This window comes from Brassica oleracea, chromosome C2, assembly GCF_000695525.1.
Source record: "Brassica oleracea var. oleracea cultivar TO1000 chromosome C2, BOL, whole genome shotgun sequence".
Classification (NCBI taxonomy): Eukaryota; Viridiplantae; Streptophyta; class Magnoliopsida; order Brassicales; family Brassicaceae; genus Brassica; species Brassica oleracea.
This window is the reverse complement of record NC_027749.1, coordinates 39,348,584-39,354,838: the sequence shown is the minus strand read 5'-3', so window position 1 is coordinate 39,354,838 and position 6,255 is coordinate 39,348,584. Positions and strand designations below refer to the sequence as shown.

Here is a 6,255-nt window from a genome sequence, read left to right as displayed (position 1 = left end):
TTTGTTATCCACACGGACCACCAGTCCTTGAGACATCTTAAGGGTCAACAGAAGCTGAACAAGAGACACGCACGTTGGGTTGAGTTCATTGAGACATTTCCTTATGTTATCAAATACAAGCAAGGTAAGGAAAATGTTGTGGCTGATGCCTTGTCCCGAAGGTACACTCTTCTTTCAGCGCTTGAAACGAAACTACTTGGTTTTGAATTTATCAAAGACTTGTATGTGACTGATCCAGATTTCAAAGAAATATTTCAGAAGTGTTCCAAAGTGGCTTACGGAAAGTACTTTCAAAATTATGGATTTTTATTCTTTGGTAACCGTTTGTGTGTCCCCCAATGTTCTTTGAGGGAGTTGTTTCTCAGGGAATCTCATGGAGGAGGCCTTATGGGACATTTTAGAGTCAAGAAGACATACAAGATGGTTTATGATCACTTCTACCGGCCAAGCTTGATGAAGGCCGTTGAGAGGATTTGTGGCCGATGTGTGCTCTGCAAGAAATCCAAAACCAAGGAGTCTAATCACGGTTTGTATTCGGCTCTACCAATTCCTTCTCATCATTGGGTAGATATTTCTATGGATTTTGTTCTTGGTTTGCCTAGGACTAAAACTGGTCGAGACTCCATCTTTGTGGTTGTTGATAGGTTTTCGAAAATGGCTCATTTCATTCCATGTCATAAAACTGATGATGTTGTGCAAGCTGCTGAATTTTTCTTTAGGGAAATTGTTAGATTGTATAGAATGCTTAAGACCATTGTCTCTGATCGTGATGCTAAGTTCCTTAGCTATTTCTGGAAAACTTTGTGGTCTAAATTAGGAACCAGATTGATGTTCTCTACAACTTGTCACCCACAAACTGATGGCCAAACTGAAGTAGTGAATAGAATTTTGTCCGCTTTGCTTAGATCATTGGTTAAGAAAAACCTTAAATTTTGGGAAGAATGCTTGCCTCATGTTGAGTTTGCTTATAACCATGCTATGCATTCTGCTACTAAGTTTTCACCTTTTGAAGTCGTTTATGGCTTTAATCCTTTATCTCCACTTGATCTTTTGCCTTTACACCTGAGTGAAAGAGTTAGCACATATGGCAAAAGGAAAGCAGACACTATCAAGAAGTTACATGAACAAGTTCGTGCCAAACCGAAGGGTACAAAAGATATGCTAACAAGAAGAGAAAGGGGGTGATCTTTAAAGAGGGTGATCTTGTTTGGGTTCACTTGAGGAAAGAACGGTTTCCAGAAGAAAGAAAGTTTAAACTTATGCCTCGGGTCGATGGTCCATTTCAGATCCTTAGAAAGATCAATGACAATGCCTATCAGCTTGATTTGCAAGGTAAGTATGATATTTCTTCAAGCTTTAATGTGTCTGATCTTTCTCCTTTTCTTGTTGATGATCCAGATTTGTGGACAAATCCTTTTAAAGAAGGAGGGAATGATGTGCCCCAGTTCATGGACCAGACTGATCAGAACGTTCCAGACGTCCCAGTTGAGGTTCATCCTACCGATCAGATCAGACAGGCTGACCGGGCCGTGTATCGGCTCGACCCGCGAACGTCCAGATTGGAGCTTCGTCCAGATCCTCGACCAGATGCTCGAACTGACCGAACTGAAGCCCGTCTCTCCCGGCCAACTCGACAAGCCAAGACTGATGGTTAAGTTAGATCCAACTTAGCTCGAGCCAATTCCGATTCAGACCATGCCTTCTCTCTTTTGGCTCGATTGGCTCGTACTGCATGTACCGACGACCGTGCTGATGATCTTTCTACCTTGTCCGATCCGATCATGGACTTTTCCTTTGGATATTTTTCTAAGGCAAGGATCCTTAAGCTATCAGAAGACTTGGGCTTTGTTGGAACGCAACTTGTCCGATCAGAGCGTCCCACGGCCCTTGCTGATCGCCCCGCCTATGTGTTGATCCTTACTGCTTTGGACTTAGCCGGTTTGGATGCATCTGGACAGAAGCCGAACGGTCACTTTGACTAGTTTTCTCTCTTTATTTCCATGTAGTGACTAGATCTAGATCTAGATCTACTTTTCTATTTAATGCCTAGATCTACAAAACTCTATAAGTATGTAAACTCTTCACTGGGAATAATTAATCGATTTTTGTCAAAAGCTTTTGAGTTAAACTCTTTGTTCTTTGTTTAGAACTTATTTTGTTTCTTGGTGAGTCATATCCAAGCAAACATCTCTCAAACTCGTTGGTCTTGTGAGTCATATCAAGCAACGGTTCAAGATTCTTCTTTTGGTGGACTTGTGAGTCATATCAAGCACCAACTGAAGTCGAAAATATCGAAGGCCATTCCGCAACCTTCGTGCGACCCTTCAATCCATCTAGTTCTCCATTCGGAGTTCATATCCAGATCTGATCCATTCAAGTGAGCCGATCTTAGGGTCCTTCACATGTGGTCTATAATGGTGATGAATGGAAGAGTTGAACGCACACAGATTGTTTAGGTTGATATTAGTATTAGGACTGAGCAAAAAACCTGAATCAGAAGAACCGAACCGGTCCCGATCCGAAAAAGTAGTACCGAACCCGTACCGAAATTGATTAAATATCCAAACGGGTTCAAAATTCTGGTATCTAGAGAACCGAAACGAACCCGACCCAAACCAAAATATTTAGGGTACCCGAATGTATCCGAAACAGATTTATATACATAAATATGTTAATTATTTTTAGATTTTATTTATATTAAAAAAATTCAAAACATATAAGATATGTTTAAATTATCCAAAATACTTTTAAAATATATACAAATATTCAAAAGTAAATGTCTAAATTAGCTAAAATATACTCAAAACACCAGAAAAACTTAAAATATCTATTGATTTTGTATCCAAATATTCAAAGCAAACCAAATTATATGCTAAGTTTAGGTTTTTTGACATATGTTATTCAAATTATATGTAATATACTATTTTGTTTATAGATTTTTTTTGAAAATTTTAGTATATAATTAATTTTAAAATTTTCAAAAAGAAATTTAATGGGTTAGCCGAAGCCAAACCGAACCCGCAAAGATCCGAATCGAATCTGAACTAAAATTTTGAAATACCCGAATTTCGCTGAAATATTTGACCCCAAAAACCCGAAAACCTGAAAACCCGAAACCCGAATAAACCCGAAACCGAACCCAAATGGGTATCCGAAAGTCCACCCCTAATTAGTATACCTGGTGGTTTCTTATTTGTTGATATTTGAAATTGTTTATTTGTAATTAATTGATCTAGCATTAGTGTTTTTAGCGTTTTCATGTAAAAAACTTAGTTTTATAGGGTTGGTTTAGTGTCTACAGAATTAGTTATTAATATATTTTTGAAAATAGCCTTGGTGGGAAAAAATAAAATATGGTTTTAAAAAATAGCTACCTTATACTAAAAATAATTAATTCTTTGTTGTTTGCCAAAAAAAATAACGCTTGGAATTTAAAAATAATTTTTTTTCCAAATTAGTTATTTTTAGGGTTTAAACTTGAATTTGATAAAAATGAGTTTTGGTGGAGAAACAAAGTCTGGAATACGTTAAAAAAAAGGATTGTTATGGTGTATTATTGCCCAATATATTGATGAAGTTAAAACTTGATTTTAAAATGTTGTTCCCAAAAGAACCGGCCTTCAATCTCGCTAGACATAAGTGGAGACAAAATGTGCAGCTTGTTGTCGTCCAAAACTATCTTAAGAGAACTGGGCGTGAAGAGTGGGCAAAACAGGTAACTAAATGTGATAGCTGGGCTTTTTTCGCTGAAGATGAACGATACCATTAGGTTATGATAAAAATTTCTGATAGTTGTGTTTGTTCAGTTTCGCGAGGCTGCAAAGAGAGGAGATGATTCTGGAATGCTCAATGTTATGTCAAACGACGGTATGTAGTGCACCAAGTTCTACTTGCGTATTTGTCATTGTTTTATTCTCCTAGCTAGAAAGGAAACCTGATTAAAATCATTGTTGCAGGTGAGGAGGTTGTAACAGCTTTAGGAAGTGAAGTTGACCGGTTAGAGAAAGAGATCCAAGAACTTGTTCCTGGAATCCGGCACGTTGACATCGAAGAACACATTCCCATAGACCAATCTCTATGATCTGTTACTTTCTTCCAGAGGTCTGCGTTGTCGATACATTCTCTTGGCCTTAAGAAATGGAAACCACAAGTCTGGCAGTCTTGGTGAAATAGAAAAAAAAGTTGTGTCAAGTTTGTGTCTTTGTGATTGGGAAATATGTGATGATGAATTCTCCTGTATCTTGTTTTGATGTTAGAAACTTTCATGTGTGACTTTTAAATCCTATGGACAACAAAAAGCTTGTTGTAGTCACGCTGAGTTGTAGTTTAATATCTAAAAGCATCTCTCATATACTTATTTTTCTTAGCCATCTTGTCGTGCCTTTGCTTTGCTTGGCTGTACATGCTTGGAATAATACAAATTTCAAGTGAAATGCAAACAGGAGCCAGATCTCAGGATCTGGACATTTTTAAAAAAATTATCCTTTTTGCGGAAGACGTATTGCGTAAAACAGCGCTGAACATCAACGGCAACGCCTTCAAAACAACTATTATTTAGGTAAGTAGGTAACCATGTATATATAAGTCGTTTAAAAAAGCAGAAACCCTGAGGTTTTAATTATTTGTTTTAAGAAGATTATAAGATCATGGCCTAGGAAGTATATATAAAAATAATAAAGTAAAACAATACACCAGTGCCAAATCTTGTATCAATTAGAACCCATCAACATTTCATTAGTAATACAAATCAAAATTAAATATCCGAACATAAACAAACATCCAAGGGAAAAATATCTAAAGTTTAACATGGAAAACAAAAGTAATAGTAGTTTTTTTTAAAATGCATAGACAAAACGGTTGACGGGCTGATAGGAATAGATCATTCCATTCACGCACGGCGGCGCTTGCAGTTGTTCTGAGCGGCTGAAATCTATGGAGGATCAGCTGTAGCACATTCCTCCCTGACATTCTCACCCAAAACAGACGGCCCGAAGGTGATGCTTCCAATCCTACGTCAACTTTACTGTTTGGAAGAATATTCTCACAGTGCTTGTGAGATACATGAACGTCAGCTTTAAACAAAAGGTCCAAACAATAAACATATCGACAAGTAAAATAGGACAATCTTGCCATGGGTCCCTAAGATGGTATCTTCAGTGATGGTGGGGACAGTGAAAATACGGTGGTTGGGTGTGAAGTTTAAAGGTGTGACACGGATCTGGAACACAAACTCCTTCTCAGTTAGCTCTTCAAGGCAGCTTGGGAGATTTTCCTCTCCACCGTTTTCAGCCTGCAGTACGTCAGCAGTATTAAAAAGTTATAATACTTACCAGTGAAATGTTATTTAATAATGTATATGTAACTACTTCAGTATGATGTTCTTACTTCTTACCTGCTGACAAACTTTGTAATTTCAGAGAGGCTGGTGTCAAAAACGAACATATCCCCTGGTGTGGAGGTTAAGTATAGGTTCCCTAGTTTAAAGAAAAGAAAAACAAACTGTGAGATAAATCAACATGTAAGGGGATTCTTGGTGTAAACGTGTATGAGATCAGCTTGGCATGAAGCATAAAGTAGAAGGTCCTTACCTCCAAATAGTTTTGGATTAACCGTAGTCACCACCAACATCACAGACTGGGATTTATCCCCTCTTTTCAAGAGACCACTAAAGGTTGATGTAGCCTCGTCCCACAAAGACAAGTAGACAGTTACATCCCTGTTGGGGAAACAATAAGTAGACAGTTGCAACTCATAAGAAAAACAAAACACAACAATAAACTAATCATCCATCAAGCAGTAGAGTCGACTCATTTCAAAGGGAAACACTACAAGAAAACAGCAAGGATTCTGAGGGAAAAAATCGTCGGAATTTCGTCGGAATTTCGTCGGAATACCGTTATTCCGACGACATACCGACGAAACAAGTCGTCGGAAATAATTCCTCAGAATTTCTTCTTTCCTCGGAAATCCCTCGGAATTTTCCGACGGAATTCCGAGAAAACAAATTTCCGAGGAAATTCCGAGGACCATTATTTTGTCGGAAATGTCCTCGGAATATACCGAGGGAGAACTTCGTCGGGATATTTCCTCGGACGTTCATCGATCGATGCGTTTTGGACATATATACATCGATCGATAGGAATATACCGACGGAACTGTTCCCTCGGAATATACCGAGGGACATCTTCCTCGGAATATTCCGAGGAACACGTTCCTCGGAATATTCCGAGGGAACAGTTCCTCGGTATATTCTGA

At 38.2% G+C, this 6,255-nt stretch overlaps 2 long non-coding RNA genes across 2 annotated transcripts; one reads left to right on the top strand and one right to left on the bottom strand.

Annotated features, from left to right (window-relative positions):
* Nucleotides 1-3,612: 3,612 nt before the first annotated feature.
* On the top strand, nucleotides 3,613-4,303 carry LOC106326545. Its single transcript, XR_001267265.1, has 3 exons — nucleotides 3,613-3,715; nucleotides 3,807-3,867; nucleotides 3,957-4,303. It is a non-coding gene; the product is annotated as an uncharacterized LOC106326545 (long non-coding RNA).
* A 426-nt stretch (nucleotides 4,304-4,729) lies between these two features.
* On the bottom strand, nucleotides 4,730-5,747 carry LOC106326431. Its single transcript, XR_001267234.1, has 3 exons — nucleotides 5,589-5,747; nucleotides 5,393-5,474; nucleotides 4,730-5,290 (listed from the first exon to the last, which is right to left on the bottom strand). It is a non-coding gene; the product is annotated as an uncharacterized LOC106326431 (long non-coding RNA).
* Between the last annotated feature and the right edge of the window lie 508 nt (nucleotides 5,748-6,255).